The following is a 20,278-nucleotide window of genomic DNA, read 5'->3' on the forward strand; positions in this document are numbered from 1 at the left end:
CATCTTGTTGACATGATGGTTGTTCAGGATGCAAATGTTCTTTACCTGGATTCATGGGACATCCTTCCAAACGGCAGCTCTGCCTCTACTGGTGTCCTCCTGCAGCAATCTAATGACCACAGTATAGCCCCAGGGCTCCTTTTAGAGGGGAAAGTCATGTCACACAGGGGAAAGTCATGTCACACCACCAAGAACATAAATGTGTGTCCTGTTACTCATGGCCAAGAAAGCTTAAAATTCCCATTTCTAGAAAGGAAGTCCATGATTCTGTTGCTGGGAGTTCTTGAGTGTTCTTGTTTCTTGCTCTTCCATATGCCTGGCAATTTGGCTCTCACATCGTTCCGTTAGCTCTCTAGTATCCTTCCAATACATCCCCTTTCTTCTGTTAATCTGAATCTGTTGCAACCCGGGAATTGTGGTGATTGCACTTCTCCACTTAAGTGGTTCACACTTCTATTTGCTGCTCCATCTGTCAGGACTCTGTCAACTGCTGGTCACAGACACCAACTCAAACGGGCTTAGGCACAAAAAGACAATCTATTGGTTCATGTAATTTAGAAGTCTGATCATATTCCCCAAATAAATCATCATGTTTCTGTTTCTTGTTCCATCTCTCTGTCTTCACATGGAAGGGCTAATGTCTGCTGGAAGCCCTAGACTCACATCCTATCAATACAGTGGCCTGATGCTGAATGAATAGAAAGCATTTATCTCTATAGCTCTAGCATAACGGTCTCATGGAAGAATCCCATTTGACAAGCATGGCTGGGTGTCCGTACCTCAGCCAATCACTGCAGCCAGAGCAATGAGGTGCTCGATTGGTCAGGCCTGCATCTTGTCCCACCCTTGTGACTGGATGGGATGATATCCAGACCACTCAAACAGCAGGAAATGGGTTTCCCACAGGAAGAGCTTTTCTTCACCAGAAGAAGGAGGAAAGGATGCTGGCAAGCAAAGCCAATGGAGATCTATGGGCCTTAGTGATGAGCCAATACTATTGAAACCCAGACAGTGTCCTCTGATGAGCAATTTTCAGGCTTGGGAGGCAGGAGAGAGTTTTAGGAGTGGGTCAGAACTGTTTGGGTGGGAAGCTCATTCTCCCAGAGAAAAGCCTATACAGTTCACAATGAGGTTCATAGGTTCCCAGAGATAAAATCTTGGGCAACTGCCAAAAGGTTAAAATAAACGTTCTGCTCAGCCACCTCCCACACACATACTTTGATTTGTTGAATGCAAGTTTTTACCCCGTTTTCCACCCAAACCCAGAGGAGTCAATCTAATAGGCTGAAGTCATTTAGTTCTTTTCTTCAAAGTGCCCACCATCTAGTGGAAGAGTCAGAAAAATAGACAAGCCCAGAACACTCTGATAAGGGCAGTGAGAGGAGAAGGCAGGGGTTCTAAGGAGGAAAACCCTTATCAGACGGGATCATCAGAGAAGGCTCTGTGAGCAGGTGAGTCCAGGGAGAGTCTAGAGTACATGCTGCTCCGGGTTGCCCTGTCTACCTGCCAGCCTCACTCTCTGAGATATGCCTAGATATGTCAGAGAGGGTTCAGAGGAAGATGCTGAGAAGGATGAAGGAATCAAGTCTGTGCCATGTGGGGAACAGCTGGAGGAAGGAGGAATACTAGTCCTAAAAGTTTATTTGAAGGGCTGCCTTGGGGAAAGGGATCTGACTTGTGTGCAGTCTCGGGAAGTACTACATTGAGCCAGTTCCTGGGAAAACTCACAGGGACTCAGAAGTTGTTTCTAAAGAAGGAAGCACTATCAAACCCAAGGCCAACTTGGAAACGAATGAGATGTTTTGTGAGGAAATGAGTTTACCATTACTGAAAGAGTTCAAGGACAAGTTGAATGACTACTTGTCAGAGATGTGATGATAATTAAAGCACAGTGGTTGGGGGGATGGAGGTTGGTGGAATGTGGATGGATGAAATCTTCAATAGCCTGGAGATTTCCATCAATGCTTAGAAACCTATTGCTGTAACCACATAACCATGCTCTTTAATATGCTGTCCATTTAGAGTTTTCATAGCAAAATATTGGAGAAGTATTTACCTTACAAATAAAAGATATTCAAAGGCTTCTATGCTTTATGCTTTCCTAGAAATCTTTCCCCACTAGTAATTTATGCAAAGTCACCACCAGTATAATTTTCTGGGTTAGTAGCTATGTTTACGACCTCTAATTCTGCAGAAAGGTAGCATGCAGAGTACTGTGGCATAAATAAGGATCCCAGGCTAGTGTTTTGCAATTGCCTTGTCATGACACACCAGTGAACTATGTATCATTCATTGGAAACTTTTCTCCTTTTTCCTCTTCTCTGTTTGTATAGTTGTTGGCTGGGAAGCTGTGTGTACAGACAGGTGTAGTGAAAAATGTATTAACCCATAAAAAAGGCAACTTGGTCTTTCTCTCATCTATGCCTTTGGACGTCATTTCACCTCTTCCTTTCCTTCCTCAAAGTGAAGATCAAATGAGATAAGTTTGAAAGAGCATTGAATTTCTAAATATTATGCTTTCAAGTTTATGCTGTGTTTAATTTTGCACTCTGTTGGTCTCCCCCCCCCAACACACACACAAAGTTATCTCAAACATAAACCTGGGCTTTAGTCTGCATGCCCAAAATAGAAAACTGATTCAAGGAAGGGAATAGGAATGGAGAGTAAGATGAAGATAAAACTATACAAGGAGATACCTTCCAAAACACTCTACGAAAATCAAAATGAAATCCTAAAACATGTTAAAGTAATCCACATGAAGGCAAGAAAGGAAAAACAGAATAAGAACCAGAGGAAACCAACAGAAAACAAACAATAAAATGGTAGACTCAAGCACTAACATATCAATAATTATCTTAAATGTAAATGAACTAAATACACCAATCAAAAGAGAGATGGACACAAAAACATGACTCTATTATGTCTAGAAGAAACTTCAAATACAATGATATAGTCAGGTTGAAACTAAAAGGATGGAAAAGATATAGTATGGAAACATTAATCAAAAGAAAGGAATGGTTATATTAATATAATAGAAAATAGACTTCAGAACACAGAGAAGTACTAGAGACAAAGAGGATTATTACATAATGACAAAAAGATCAATTCACTAGGACGATATAATGGTCATAAATGTGTACCCATCAAACAACAGAATCTAAAAATAGATGAAGCAAAAACATGTAGTGCTAAAAGGGGGAATAGATCCACAGTTATACTCCGGGACTTCAACACTCCCTCTCAGCTACTGATAGAACTATGAGAAGAAAAATCAGCAAGAATATAGAAAACCTGAGCAATACAGTCAACCAACAGGACCTAACTAACTTAGATAAAATGCTCCATTCAATAAATACAGAATACACTTCTCTTTTTCAAGTGCCCATGGAACATTTGCCAAGATAGACCATATCCTGGGTCATAAAACAACCCTTAACAAATTTTAAAAGAACTGAAATCACACAGAGCATGGTCTTTGATTATAATGGATTCAAACTAGAAATCAATAATAGAAAGGCAACAGGGAAATCTATCACCATGTGGAAATTAAACAACACACTTCTTTAATGAAAACAAAAATACAACATGTCAAAATTAGTGGAATGCAGCTAAAGCAGTCCTAAGAGGGGAATTTATAGCACTAAGTGCTTATATTAGAAATGAAGAATCTAATCAGTAGTCTAAATCCCTACCTCAACAACTTAGCAAAAGAAGAGCAAAATTAACCCAAAGCAAGGAAAAGGCTGGCAGTAATAAAGATAAAGTACACATCAATGGCGTTTAAAATAGCAAAACAATAGAGAAAATCAATGGAACACAAAGTTTTGTCTTTGAAAAAATTAATGAAATCAACAAAGCTCTAGCAGGACTGACAAAAGTAAAAAGAGAAATAAAAGGCATATAGATTGAAAACACAGTAATAAACCTGTTTCTATTTGCAGATGATATGATTGCCTGTGTAGAAGATTCCAAGGAATCTACAAAAAACCTTGTAGAATTATTAAGTGAGTTCAGCAAGGTCGCAGGGCATAAGATCAACACACAAAAAGCAATCAAATCTCTATATGCTCACAGTGAACACGTGGAAAAAGAAATTAAAGACACAATACCACTTACAATCATTTCAAAGACAATGAAATACTTAGGTGTACACTTAGCAAAATGTGTACAGTATCTGTGTGCTGAAAAGTACAAAATGCTGATGAAAGAAATCAAATAACACCTAAATAAATGGAGACACTATTATGTTCATTGGTTTGAAGATTCATCTTTACTCTTCAACATAGTAAAGATGTCAATACTTCACAAATTGATCTAGGGTTTAATGTGATTCTTATCAAAACTCAGCAAAGTTTTTGTGGGCAAACAAGATAGTTTTAAAATTTACATGGAGAGGCACAGGCCTTAGAATAGCTAAAACAATCTTGACAAAGAGGAATAAAATCTAAGGAATTATGCTACCCAGTATTAAGCCACAGTAATCAAGATAGTGTGGAATTTACAGAAGGATAGACACATAGATCAATGGAACAGAATAGAGAACACAGAACTAGACCCACACAGATATACTCAACTGATTCTGACAAAGTTGCAAAAGCAATTCAACTGCAAATGATAGCCTTTTCAACAAACAGCATTGAAGCAACTGGACGTCTATAAGCCAAAAAACTAACTTCAACCTAAACCTTACATGTTATACAAAAATCAACTCATAGTGGATCTTGGACTTAAATGAAAAAGGTAAAGCTATTAAAGTTTTAGAAAAATCATAAGAGAATATTTTCAGAATTAGGGCTAGACAAAGATTTCTTAGACTTGACACAAAAAGCACAATCCATAAGGAGAAAAAATGGATCAACTGGACATCATCAAAATTAAAAACTTTTCCTTCCTTGCAAGTTCATATGAAGCAGATAAGAAGACAAGCTACTGACAGGGAGAAGATATTTGCAAACCTCATGTCCAACAAAAGACTAGTTCCTAGACTATATAAAGAACTCCCAGAACTCAACAGTAAAAAATTGAACAGTCCAATTAAAAAATGGGGAAAAAGGATACTGAAGAGGAGATATCGATGGTAAATAAGCACATGAAAAGATGTTCACCAGCATTAGCCAACTGGAATGTGCAAATTAAAACCACAGTGAGATATCACTTCAAACCTATTAGAATGAATAAAATTTTAAAAACATTGTGACAACACCAAATGTTGGTGAGGATGCTGAGAAACGGGCTCACTCATACATCGCTAGTGGGGATGTAAAAATGGTACAGTCACTCTGGAAACTGTCTGTGGGTTTATAACCCAGCATCTGCAGTCTTGGGCATTTATCCTGGAGAAATAAAACACTTTTGTTTACATGAAAACCTTTACATGAATGTTCATAGTAACTTTATTTGTAATGGCCCAAAGTTGGAAACATCCAAGATTTTTTTTTTTTTTTTTTTTTTTTTTTTTTTTTTTTGCGGTACGCGGGCCTCTCACTGTTGTGGCCCCTCCTGTTGCAGAGCACAGGCTCTGGACGCGCAGGCCCAGCGGCCACGGCTCACGGGCCCAGCCGCTCCGCGGCACGTGGGATCCTCCCGGACCGGGGCACGAACCCGCGTCCCCCGCATCGGCAGGCGGACTCTCAACCACTGCGCCACCAGGGAAGCCCTCCAAGATGTTTTAAACAGGTGAATGGTTAAACTGTGGTGTATACACCCCATAGAATACTAAGCAGCAATAAAAGGTACACATGATAGATGCACACAAAAACTTAGATGAATCTCCAGGGAGTTGTGATGAATGAAGAGAGCCCATCTCAAAAGGTTATATACTATATGATTCCATTTACATATAATTTTTTAAATGACAGCATTTTAGAAATGGAGAACAGATTAGTGGTTGCCAAGGGTAAGGGACAGGGTGAGGTGGGGTGGTGGGTTGAGGCAGCCACAGGGAGGTGGGTTGGGTTGTGAAAGGACACCAGGAAGGATCCTTGTGGCGACTGAAATATCAGTGTCTTAACTGTGGTGACGGATACATGAACCCAGACATGTGCTGAAGTTGTATAGACCTGTACACACATATATGAGCACTGGTAAAACTGGGGAATCTGAGTGAATCCAGATGAGTAGATTGTTCCAGGGTCAACATCCTGCTTGTGCTGTTGCAATACAGTTTTGCAAAACGTTACCATTAAAGGAAACTAGGTAAAGTCTTCACAGCATGTCTATGGGTTGTTTTCTTTTAATGGCATAATCTACAACAATCTTGATAACATTTCCATTAAAAAGGCATGTTTCCTCTCTGGCAGGGCACCCCATTCTGAATGGAAGACCCACTACATGTCGAGGCACCAGCAGGAAGTGACCAGTTGGAAAATAGAGATTTTTGATGGGTTATGTTGAACCAATTTTGTCCCACATATTACCACCAATTCCCTCCTGTAGCTGGCTCTGTTGCTGCATCCTCTGTCACTCTTGCTGGGCACAAGGACACCCAGCACCAAACACAGCACAAGAGGAAAACATCTTGGGAAATTCAGGGGGAGAGGGATACTCTTCAAAGGACAAGTGAGGATCAGGCAGTAAACTATCGGCTTTATTACAGTTGGAAACAACTATACAAGTCACACCCCACTTCCTCTCACCTACAACAACAGGCACTCAGAGGTACAACTAAAACACACACGGAAGAAACAAAGCAACGCTAAGGCTGAATGAAACACAATTTCCTGCCACAGACAACAGGGAGATCCCACTTCTGCTAGCAAAACTCTAGTAACTTCTTCCTCCTGGCTATTCAGTGTACCGGTAGCATCGGTATCTCCTGGGAGCTTGTTAGAAATGCAGATCTCAGGCTTCACCTAGATCTGCTGAATCAGGATCTTCATCTGAACAAAATTCCACCTTACATTTGCAGAAGCACTGTCTTAGTAGCAACTTCCTGATGCTCTAACTTTAATAGATTTCATCTATTTTTCGGGTGAAGTTTCGTGAGTCTATTACAGCTAAAATAATCTAGAAAGGGTCCTTAAAATCCACTAAGGGTAATGTGTTACCAAAAACTCTTTACAATAGATCCATTTTAATTATTCCCTAATGGCTCTTTATGAAAATGGCTGGAATTTTGGGATGACCTAGCAGCTTGGCCACCTCACCTGGCTCCATCCTGATGGCAATTCATTGACTGGGCAGGTGTCTCTTTCTCTTGGCTATTTGAAGAGCCCCGAGCTCAGCTGAAGAGGACTGTTCTTTCCAGAGAGGCGCTGGGCTTTGGGACAAGGGTATATAGATATTACCAAGCCTAATAAGCCAAAATTGATGTACTAATTCTGCCTAATTTCTAGACATTTCTAATGTTCTATAATTTCCAGCTTCTGATATAATTAACAGATGACCTTGTTTTTTCATTCTCCCCAAGTTTCACTATCCACCTCCTCATCAAAATGATTCATCCTGATCCTTTCTATTAAACCTCTAGAGAGAGAGAGGTGTCAATTTTTAAAAATAAATTTATTTATTTTATTTATTTTATTTTTGGCTTCATTGGGTCTTCATTGCTGTGTGCGGCCTTTCTTTAGTTGCGGCGAGCGGGGGCTACTCTTCGTTGCGGTGAACAGGTTTCTCATTGCGGTGGCTTCTCTTGTTGCAGAGCACAAGCTCCAGGCTCGCGGACTTCAGTAGTTGAGGCACATGGTCTCAGTAGTTGTGGCTCGCAGGCTCTAGAGAGCAGGCTCGGTAGTTGTGGCACACGGGCTTAGTTGCTCCGTGGCATGTGGGATTTTCCCGGACCAGGGTTTGAACCCGTGTCCCCTGCATTGGCAGGTGGATCCTTAACCACTGTGCTACCAGGGAAGTCCCGAGAAGTGTCAATTTCTTTAAAAAAAGGTATTCTGGGCAGTGTTCTTAAAAGCATCCCCATTTCTTAATCTGACCTCTGTCACACTGTTTTAAAATCAGCTTCTCGTGATCTTTCCCATGATTTCAGTTGGTGTTCAGAGATTTGATACTGAAGAAAAAGAAAAAAGCTGATGCTTTTTTTTCCAACAATAAGCTTACATCTAAAAAAGAAAATGCATTGGTCTGCTATAATAAATCCACTTTGCAAAAGAATTACATAATTTCTAATTATATTTCTTGCAGTTATGAAAGGAGCTGGGAAAAAGCGTTATCAGCCAATAGGTGATGGATATTGACCTGGGGCTAAAAATACCACAGAGCTGACTATTATATTCAATATGCCCTTTTAGTGGGCAGAGAGCACAAAACAAAGATAGGTCAAGATTGCAGCAGTAGGAGGCCCCCAATTCCAAAGTGACTTGATTCCAGTTATCAGAGTGAGGAGTCAAGACCAACCTCTGCCCGAAGCAATATTTTTATTTCAGTGAAAGGAAAAAATTTCTGTCTAAGCGGTCTTCCCCTGTGAATCCACGCCACCCCAGACACCTTGATCTCACCACCAGAAGCAAGGGACGTACTTAGAGCTAATGTTTCACAGCTTTTGGGCACATGTGGGATGTGAGTCCTCCAGCCACACGGTGTGTTTATGCCTAAGGGGTGCTTGGAAGCTAGCTCAGCGGGTACTTGTCACTGCTGTGCAATGACTGACCTCCTACCAAGTACAGACATTATTTAGATGTACCTGGCATGAACCACTTTACCTGCTTCAGATACAAACGCAATTGCTTCTGTTATTTTTCCAAATTGGTGCAGGGCTGCACATGCCCTAATTAGCTGAAAATCAAGCATTTTATTTTTGAATCCATAAGACCAAACCTAGTCCCACACAAATTATCTAAATTTTGTCCATCCTGGGAATGTCATTCTTCTCCAAAAGTCTTAACTTCCATTGTTGGACCACACCAAAGAACTAAACTTCCAATCAGACCAAGAGTGATGTGTCTGTCCCTTCCACAAGGGGTCGCTGTTGGACCCCGGGGCTGCATCGTCTGGTGGATGCTCATTTAGTGCTGTACCCAGATCCCAGCCAGTGCCGCCTGGCACCCCTGTTCATGCTCCAAGTTAATGGCTCTTGGTTCACGGTCATATTCTTTAGCAATGCTTCCCAACCTTGCCCTTTACAGTGTGTCATAACTAGCTCTGCTCTGCAAATACTCAGAAGTGTGCAAATCTCCTGGCCTCAAGAAGCACTAAGAGAAGCTTAGTTATAAAAATGCAGATTTCCAGGGTCTTCCCCAGCACTTTATGATTACGGGTTTCGTGTGTCAGGGATGAAAGGCCAAACGCACCTTTCTAACTGTTACATGAAGCCTGTGGATGCAGGTTCTGTGCAGACCACACTTTGAGAAGCCCTTCTTGCCTTACGACCCGATGGGAGCCTAGTTTATCAGCCCAGACTTCCTTCCTCTCTCAGGAGCTCCCTGTGGTGTCTGTCTTATTCTTTACTCTGTCCTGAGAGTAGCTCAACAGATTTTTGGGAGCATGGGAAAGGGATTGACAAACTTGTTAACTTTAACTTAAACCAATGTAAACAATCACGCAAGTGGCATGGCTTCATGGTCGCCCTGTTCTGGTCAGCAAGGCTGCTCACTGACACCTCCTAGTCCTGAACTTTCTGATAAATGACAGGACTAGGTTCAGGTGGGGTCATAGGCCCCGTTCTGGCCACTGAGTTGTGAGCAGAAAGGAGGTGTCTCCTCCAGGCCGTGCATTTGGTTTCTGGTATGAGACCCTCCAGGCTCCCTTCTCCTGTGGCACCGCCACGAGCAGCATCCAGGAGGGACCGAGCCTGAGTCTGAGCCTCTTGTCAACACGTCCTGTGATGAGAAACATCCCCCTGGTGGTTTCTGTGGCTGAGACTGTGGACTGCTTGTTACAGCAGCATAACTGAGCCTGTCCTAACTGATGACGGGCCCAGATCTGGAGACCAGGGCAGGGCAGAGGTTCAGGATCTCAGTCCTGCAGAATGCAGAGTAGGGCAGGGTTAGGATCAGGCAACAGCAATCAGTCCAGGTGACCAGATGGGTTGGTGTGTTGCAGGCAGGGGGGCTGTAGCCACAGCCCCACAGGGTATGTATAGACAAGGGGCCAAAGAGACCCCTTGTTTCCTCCAGACTCTCCAGCCTTCAAGCACCATCCAGGCCAGTCCCAGCTCCAGAAATCTCTCTTTTTCCCCTGGACGGGGGCCCCAGACAGCCCTCCCCACTGAGTCCTTTGAAAACCTGTGTTCTGGTGAATCACTTAATGGGCAGCTCCTAAGGTCAAGTTCAATGGGATCGAAAACAGTCAATAATCCAGGGTTGAAAGGCTGATGCCTGCTTTTTGCATCTACCTGTCCTGTGCTACCAATTCGAGGCACAAACACTCTAGTGTGGGTGGAACAAGGGGTCCTGGGGGTGAGTGGTGGGCCCTCAGCTGCATTGCTGCCTCCTCTCTTCTGGGCGGTCATCTTCCCTACTTCATCCTGTCCTACCGCCTCCAGGAAACTGGGGTTTTCTTCTTCTCTTCCTTTTCGTATTCTCAAGCCTCCACCAAGTCCTCAGACCGAACTCTCGAAGCCTTACCTTCCTCCTGGGCAAAAATCAGGCCCATCCTGTCTATCTCCCACAGTCACTTCAGCCACACTCAGCAAAGCACCTGGAACTCAGGGGAGCTTCCTGAAGGAGCCTCGACTTTGTCCCCATGGGTAAGGGACCCAGGGCTCAGGCACGCCGAAACACCCTCCTTTATTCCAGCTCCTTGGAGCCCTGCCCTGAGTGTGAATCCTGCCCCCTTAAGGATTTACGAAATTTGTGCTCCGAGCAGGCTCCTCAGATGCTAGTCAAAAGAGAAGTTTCTCTTTCCTCTTTTGAAGAAAATGTTAGGAAATGCATGGCTGGCCTGCTGCTAATGACATGCCGGAATGCATTTCCCCTCGGCCCTGGAAGAAGCTTGCCGGACTCTGTTTCTGCACTTAAACCAGCATCAGGGGCAAGAAACGCCCAGAAATTCCAAGACCCACCGTTGCGGGTGCTCAATGAAGTAAGCAACGCTCCTCTTCCTAAAAGATGTAATTTATTCCGTTGTGTTATTCCGTAGCTTGTAAAATTCTACTTAAACACCCGTTCTCCTCACAAATAGCCTCCTTTTAGAGTCAGCGAAACTACAGCTCATTATCTGGCCTAATTTGCATACTTCCCAGTTATATACCTAGAAATATAAAACGCAAGAATACAAACGTTTAACGGCAAACAATGATGTAAGTCTGGAATAAACAACTTTATTTTTATCACCAATGTAATTCTCTATCTTGTTGGCAGACACCAATAGGAGAGCAGATCTGTTTTGGACAAGGGAGTTATAGGTCTTTGGGGGACTCTTTTATCCCTTAAAGCTTCACACCAGTGAGAAGGCATTTAGACAAAGAGCAAATTCACGCAATAAATAACACCTTTTGTCTGTTCGTTGGAAGTTCCGGTTGCTCTGTTGCAGGAAGGGGTTTTCTTGCTGGCAGCTTTCCGGTTTCCAGACCTGCAGCCCCGAAGACTCTGGAATTTGAGGGCAAGGGGCTGTTTTGCTGGTTTGGGCTGGGCATTAGCTGTTGCAACAAGAATAGAAATGAAGTTTTTCCTCTCCTGAGAACAAGGACAGTAAAGGGGACCCTGAACAGGCTAGAGAAGAAACATAAACTGCCTGAAAGTGTTAATCAATCCTAGTTTTTTTAACTGTTACTAATCTGTAGTAACTAGATGCGTCCTTCACAAAACTAAGCTGTCCCGGCGAAGTCTGTGTAATTTACATCCTGCACCTGGTATTTACTCTCCCTGTAATCTCTTGGAGCAAATCACCCCTTGTAGCTGTTTGCATTTCAGAAAAGAGGTCGCAGGCAGATAAAGCAGAGACTAACAGACCCAATTACCGGGCTGCTGGACCCAATTACCGGTTTGCCTGAGGCCAGCCCGTGACTGTTTTGAAACAATGCAAGAAGAAGCAGAATGCAAGCCCTTCACCATTTTGATCCTTATCTCTCACTTCTGACTGTGAACTCCCCCTGTAAGAATCTCTGTAATCCCCCAGGAAGAGGGGCACAGTTCGTGAGGTACTAGCCCGCTGTGTCTTAAAAGCCTATTTCTTTTCCTCCAAATCTCTGTCTCTGTCTTTCTATTTGGCATTGGTGCACAGGGAGCCAAGGGTTTTGGCAACATGGCTGGAGGAGTAAAGGGGTCAGAAGGGTGATTGTCCCTGAGCAACAAAGCAAAGGACAACACCTGCGTCGTATTTCCACCCACCGACCGCCATGGTGAACTTGGGAAGCTGGCCCTGGCCCTCTCCTACCACCCCACTCCCACCAGAAGCCCCAGCTCACATCCCACCTTCACAGCCTGGATCCTGAACTCACGTCTACACAGCCTACTCCCTTTTCCTCCTCCCCAACCTGTCTCACCAGTCTCCAGCTCTAGCACATTCCAAGCATCTGTGTTCTCCAGGCTGGCTACCCACTTAGGAACAGCCTGAGAGGAAACCATCCATCACCAAAGGCCCCTCACGCCAACAGCAGTGTCTGGTCTCCCATCTCACCTGGGTCCTCAGTGCTGCTTGGCAAAATTTTTCCTCATTCTCCTTCACCTCTCTATTCGCTCTTCAGCATAGCAACTGCAGACAGTCACCATGTGAAGTGCTAAACAGGTGTATTCATTTCCTAGGGCTGTCGGAATGAATCGCCACACACTAGGTGGCTTAAAACCATGGGAGGGCTTCCCCGGTGGCGCAGTGGTTGAGAGTCCGCCTGCCGATGCAGGGGACGCGGGTTCGTGCCCCGGTCCGGGAGGATCCCACGTGCCGCGGAGCGGCTGGGCCCGTGAGCCATGGCCGCTGGGCCTGCGCGTCCAGAGCCTGTGCTCTGCAACAGGAGGGGCCACAACAGTGAGAGGCCCACGTACTGCAAAAAAAAAAAAAAAAAAAAAAATCCACCTGGGGTACACCTTGCCTCAAGGACAAATCATTCCTTTAAGAACTGCTAACAGGTGAGTCCTTCTCAGTCACTCAGCCACCTACCCCTACGTGGAGAGTATCTTCGCCAGCTTTCCCAAAGTGTCCAGAGGCTCACCGCACCTCTTGCTTATGACACTTTTACAAATAAATTGCTGTGAAGGTCCAGCACCCGGTGAGTGTACTGGAAGAACGGCTTCTTCTTGGGGAAGCTTTACTTCTAGTCAGTTTTCGGTGTCACTGTTAGCAGGCTATATTCCTTGGCCATTTCTCCGGAACCACTCACCAGCACATCTTGGAGTGGGGCAGGCTTTTCAGCTAATTTTTTTTTTTTTTTTTTGGCCGTGCTGTGCAACATGCGGAATCTTAGTTCCCCGACCAGGGATCGAACCTGTGTCCCCTACTTTGGGAGCACAGAGTCTTACCCACTGGCCCACTAGGGAAGTCCACTGGGCAGGGCTTTCAGGCTCCTGGTCTAGGCCATATTATACAGGCATTTAGGCCACAGTTAATGGCGATCTGTATAAAATGGTCCAGCAGATTCCTTTGGGTTCTAAGGGCCATGAAAGCACCCCACGAAGATGGGAAGGACTAGGTTTGCAGAGACGGTCGACGGAGGGTTTTAGGCAGACTGTGGACATGGGGCATCTTGGAGGCATTTTGCAGAGACCAGGGGTAAAGGGGACTGGAAACCAGCGACCACCAGTTTTCTTTCTCCTAAAAGGCAAATAAAATGAGTTTTTGCAAACTGTAACTCAATGAGCTTGACGTTGATCCCAGAAATAACTCTGTAATGTACTATGGAAGGAGTAGTTAATGATCCCAGATAGGGAAACGAGGAAAGGTTTGCTAAGCCATATAGTCATTTCCTCCTGTGATGAGGTTGGTAGGGTCTTAAAAGAAGGAGGTGAAGTGGCCCTAGACTCACTGACGTTCATTCTGGTGTGTCCTGTGATGTCATCCCAAGTGCCCTGCAGCCTCCATTCATCACCTTCCATGACAAGGAACTCATGACCTCCCGAGGTAGTTCATTCCATCTTTTAGCTGCTCAGATGGCAAGAAAATTTCTTTTTCCTTCTATTGAGCCAAAATTAGGCACCCTGAGGCTTCTTCTACTTATTGCTATTAATTATTTATCAGTCTATCATGTCGAAGCCATCAGCACCCACATACCAACATTGTGCTCTGTCCACTTAGTCTGACATCAAATCAGCAGGGCTGGCAGCCACCTCTCTCCATGGACCCCTGCGGAGCTTCATCTCAGCTAAACACCAAGGCTGTTGACATGTAACAGTAGCTAAGTCATAGACACCATATCTTTACTGTATTGTTGGACTTCTTGTTCAATGCGGGAACTGACATTCTCTGTGTTGAATTTTCTCATATTCTGTTAGTTTTAAGCTCTAGCCCAGTAGTTCTTAATTAAGAATGGCTGTCAGAACATTCTCAAAATACAGATGTCTGGTCCTATCTTCAGACTATAGAGGCTGTGTAACACAATATATAGGGTCCACAGGGAAGATGGATTATTTTTCTCCATTTGAAGGACCCAGGAACTCAGAACACACACAGCAGCCTGAATAGATGGCTACTCCTGATATACAGAAGGTCCTGGATTAGAGGGCCAGGTGGGTCCAAGAAACATAGTTGTATTGCTGTTATTATCACCTTATTGTCATCCTCAAGCAGGTGCATTCCCAAAAAACATGGGCTATTAACATTAAAAAGCAGTGCACAAACTAGGGAACGATATTTGCAATAATTATAAGAGACGACGTTAATATTTTATTACACTCTGAGTTCATAAATGTCAACAAGATGAACAGTGGAAACGCCAGAGGTAAACATGATGATGTTCATAAATAACTTACGAAAAGGGAAATAAAAATGATGAAAAATATGGAAACAAGGTCACAGTGTGCCTGGTAATCAAAGAAATGTAAGTTTAAGCAACGTCGAGATGGTTTTCAGAGTTGTGTCTTGTTCAATGCTCTCCAAAGTACAATGCAGCGATTACACGCGGCTTCTGAAAAACGGACCAGCGGTCATTTCTACTTTGGCGAATCTACCATAAAGAATGAAAATCAACATTCCAAAAAATGTATGCTCCAAATATTCATTTTAACAACATTTCATAGCTTTTTTAATCATGGAAAAATGGAAATAATCAAAATGTCCAAACTCAGAAATATGGCTATATAAATTATGATTATCTCCTGCAGAAAGCTATCTGTATTTCTACCTCCCCTGGGAGCATTGAGGGTTTCTTGTTCAAATCTCTAATATTCTCAACCTCATGACACTGTGATAACCTGTCTCCCCTCAGAGTCTGTGAATTCTTCATGGCAGGGATGCTTTCCGTTTATCTTTTTGTCCTCACTACCAGCTCAGTGATGACCAGATGCTCAATAAATGTTTATTAAATGAATAAGAACAAACTACATATGGACTCTCCTATAACTGTTAAAATAATATTTAAGTATGTCATATAATAAAAACATGCTTATGTGAGAATAAGTAGAAAAAGCCAGGCTATTTTGTGCTCATAATCATGAAAGAGCTCATGTTTTAAAAGTATCTTTTCTGTTAAGTGCAATATGTAGGATAATATATATTATTTCTTTTAATCCTCATGATGATCCTTTGAGGTTCCATCTGTTGTTTGTTTGTTTTTTGTTTGTGTTCTGGTGTTTTTTTTTTTGTTTTTTTTTTTAGTTTAAGGTAGATAGCATTCTAATCTCTGCTGATTAAGAAAACAGATCTTGGGGGGTTAAGGAACGCAGTGAAGGTGAGCGGGCTTAGCTGGGTGGGGCACATACCATGTTCTACTGTCTCTAGACAGTAGGGCTGTGGGGAATTAGTCTTTATTTTTTATAAATTGTCTATGTTGTCCCTGTATGACATTCATGATGGGAAAAATACTTAAAAAAAAGAGCAGTGGCAATTAGTGGACATGTATTCACTGTGAAATGAAAATCTGACTTAGAATCCATCCAGAGGGTCCTATTTGCTGAGGTATTGAAAAGGCTTTGTTGGCTCGTCAGTGCTGATTGCCTGGCTGGCAGATCGCCCCCTGTATTTGGGGCACTAGTCGAACCAAGAGAAGATTCTAGCTTGAGTAACTTACGCAGAAGTCAGAAAGTCTAGGAAGAAGCTATTTAAATGTTGGAAAATGTGTCTTGCTATATAGTCCGGTGTTATCTTTACTGTCCTGACATCCAGCATGCAGGGACTTACCTTCCTGTACTCAAGATGTCTAAATGTCTTTATCTGCCCAGGTAGGAGATGAGCATTCTGCAAGGTAAGTCCACAGAATGGGCTTTGAAGAGAGTTTAGAGTCCCAGTATAATTTCAGGTTTAAAAACCCAGACATGGATGGTGCAGACAATCAAAGAAGGGGAGTGAGTTAAGGGAGGTCTTCTATCAAGTGTTCAAGAAATCCTGGCATGGTCCCATTGGGCTTTTCTCTGATACTGTTAATTGGGGGAGCTGGGCCTTGCCTTTCAAAATGCATCACGCCAGGGAGTCAAATTCAAAATCAAGTCAGCAGGATACAGCAGCACAGGCTCCGGGGTGGCGGGGTAGTTATTGAATGTGACATAAGTACTCCTGTTGGTATTTCCTTGTAATTTACCATTAATTTCAAGTTGATGCCAATGAAATAGGACACTGTGACAGGCTAATGGTTTCCTGCCCCATGCTGAAGGCAGCTGGAATGTTTATTCTCCTAGCTGGAGACATTGATTCCATGGCCAGGGGTCAATTACAAAGACTACCCAGTGAATTATGACTAATTTGAAAATATTTTGCAAAAACATAGTTGAGTTTCACAAAAATGTGATAAATGTTCACTGAGTCTTTTGAAACACTGAGAATTCTTAGTAGCACAGCAAGAATAAACAGTGTTTCAGGCAAACAGAGAGGAAAATGCACAATTTTCTAGAACCTACCACAAGCTTTAATGAGTTATTGGGATTCAGTAAGATGGAGTCACACTTTCACTCATTTTGTTAGATTTGAGTATGGAGGTACAGAAAAGAACCAGGATTAAAGATGGGCCACTAGAAGACCCAATTCTCAAATATCTAGGTCTTTCCTAATGAGATCCTTAACCAGTAGTGGATGTGAAGGAAGAAGAATTTAAGCAATGATTAATATCTTTTATTGCTGATATAAAGACATAATATGAATAGACTTTTCACTCTCCCTTCTCATAAAATGTCTATTTAAAACTGCTTCCAGCCAACTTCTACACTATCTTCCCAGAACCACATAACCACACTCCCCATCCTCCCCGAACCCCAAGCTCTATGTGACTGCACAGAATCACAGGACACTCTTTTCTGCTGAACATCTAGAAGTCCAGGGAATGCTCTCGACACGCCACTTACAACCCACAGAACTCAAGCAAAGTGTCCTTTTATTTGTGTATCACAGAATTTCCTGGCTTGTGATCTCCTGATTTTTTCTAGCATGTGATTCCAGCAAACTGATCCATCATTCCTAAATTTAAGTTGCATATATTTCTATGCCCAGAGCCAATTTCCTCTAATTGCATCTTCTGTCTCGTATTTTTTAAAGAAATTTAAGAAATTACTGCAAAAAAAAAGTCCCTTCTCTTTCAAAAGCCATGGCCAGAATATTTGCATGACCCACGGACTGTGATTATTGAATATCATTTTTATCAACAGAGATATATCAACATTTCTTGACCAATCAAAAAATCAGGCTTTCTTATAAGATTTGGAAGAGATATCTGCGCTCCCATGTTCATTGCAGCATTATTCACAATAGCCAAGACATGGAAACAACCTAAATGCCTGTCAACTGATGGACGGATGAAGAAGATGTGACTAATACCTCTATCTCTATAACACCATTAATGGAATATTAATTCAGCCTTGAGAAAGATGAAAATCCTGCCATTTGCAACAGTATGGATGAATCTTGAGGGCATTATGCTGGGGTACATCAGACAGAGAAACAAATACTATATGATATCACTTACTTGTGGAATCTATAAAACAGATTCCTGGACTCGTAAAATCAGAGTAAAATGGTGGCTACCCAGGGCTGGGGTGTGGAGAATTGGGGAGAAGAAGTTTTGGAGATCAAATGCACAGCATAGGGACTCTAGTCAACAAGACTTGAGTATTGCTAAGAGACTAGATCTTAACTGTTTTCACCACAAATAGGAAAACATAATTATATAATGTGACAGAAGTGTTAGCACCTGTGTTATGGTGGCAATCACATTGCCATGTATAAATATATCAAATCAAGTTGAACACCTGAAACTTACATAATGTTATGTCAATTACATTTCCATTAAAAAGAAATAAGTCAAGTAGAAAAACAACTGATTAAAGAAGAAAAAAAACAGGCTTCCTCAAAATTACATTTATCCTGAGTGTTTGCTACTGTTGTCTTTAACCTTTAAATCCCCTAAATGAACAATGAAAAGATTCTAATGGAAATAAAATTATACATACACATTTTTTCTTTCATCTTCATATTTTCCACCTCCCTCTCCATCTCCTCTCCCATCTCATCCCAAGCAGAGCTCTATGGCCTTGAGCTAAAGGAGAAGAATGTGACATGGCAAAAATCATCAGTTAAAACAACAAATATGCATCAAGCTTCCCTTTAAAAATCCAAGCGCTTAGGACACTAGAAAGGGTTCAGAGCATGGACCAGATGTTTGAGAAATACGAGTAGGGTTTCCTCAGAGGCAGGAAAGATTCTTCCAGACTGGGGCAAAGGAGATGGGAAAGAAATGAAGAGAGTGCAAACGTGGGGCTCCCGGGAAGGACTGTCTGAAGTCCAGCCTTGGAAGTATCTGTGCCCCAGGTGGCATTGAAACAGAAGCCCACGTCGTCCCCCTGTATCGATGCCGAGAGCTACACTGACGGAGCCAGCTGGGTAGACAGGTAGATCTTGGCAGCAACGTCAGTGCCCTCTGGCTGGACCACCAGGAGCACACCTGTAGTTGAACACAGCTGGCTTTGTTGATTCACTGCCATAAACGGAGAAACCGTGGGGCACCTCAGGAAGAGGTGCTGGAAAGGATTTATTCTAGAATCTGGGCCCGTGCTGGGTGATTTGGAGGAGGGCTCAAGAAAGTGGGACCTCTACCTGAATAGGATTCTCTCAGGAACCATGCAATTCTATGAGTGGGTGTCTCTATGTGGAAGAAAGAGGGAATGAAGGGGGACCCAAGCTACAACTAGTCAAGAAGCAGCAGTCAGGCAGTCAGACACCGGAGGGGATGTTTAGTCATTTTGTGGCTTAGACAATGGCCATGTTTTGTCTGTGCTTGGACGTGATTATGGAGTAGGCTTGTCTGATGGTTAGAGAATGACCCTCGTGCGATGTTGATGCAGTAAATTGATGTTCAGCAGACACGCGGGTCCAGCTGTGGGTGCCAGGTCACTGACAGCACCAGGCCAGCCCCCTTTGCCAGCAGTGGCCTGTGCAGATCAGTCTCCCTGGGCAGATGAGGGCACACCTGCCCGAGTTGATGGCCAAAATCTAGACAGCCCTGTCCCCCATCCTCAGCAGAACACTTAGTAACATGTAATTCCCAAAGGCCTTATGTTCTATCTGGGAGAAAAGACGGAGGCTCAGGTGGACAGATTTCCTTCACTTCAGTGGAACTGAGGGTCAAAACAGAAATGAATATGAAGTGAGAGAATAAAGTAAATCATACTTCCTGCACTTTTGAATTGGGGCCAGAGACCGCTAACGTTACATGTCTGTACCCTGGGCTAGTTACAAACCCTAAAATCAGAGTCATGTCATTCTGAAACAATGGCTCTGGACTTTCAGAAGTCACTGCTGATTTCAGAAACACCAGTGGCTTGAGGTGAAATTTAGTTTCAACATTTCCCGCGGAATGTTCTACGTTCCCCAAATGTATCACGGAGGGTAGGCAGAAGAAATGACGAGAGCACCAACAGTGATTTGGAGATTTTATTTAGCGCTTACCGATGACTTAAATTTTTTAATTTCCAGGAAACTTTCTAGAAAGGATGAAGAGCAGAGAGAGTTATCTCTAAGGTCTTTAAAATAAAGTTGGAAATTCTTTTTTTTTTAAAAAAGGTGGAACCTTTATTCTCAGAGAAGGAGGAGCAATTCCTGTGACACCAGCTCTAGGTATCAGGACAAGGGCGTGTGGCTACCCCATCGAATTGACAGTCCCCTTGAGCGTCCATAAACTCAGCTGCTCAAGACCTAAGTCATCAGAGGACTGGAGTACATAGCAAATCACAAGAAAATCTGAGCAGAAAGCTTTCTGCAGCTGCTGCTGTGCATTTACATAAGAGAACTTTTCACCTGTTTACCTTGCTTGTAGCAAAACTCA

Source organism: Kogia breviceps, chromosome 2 (genome assembly GCF_026419965.1).
Source record: "Kogia breviceps isolate mKogBre1 chromosome 2, mKogBre1 haplotype 1, whole genome shotgun sequence".
NCBI lineage: Eukaryota > Metazoa > Chordata > Mammalia > Artiodactyla > Physeteridae > Kogia > Kogia breviceps.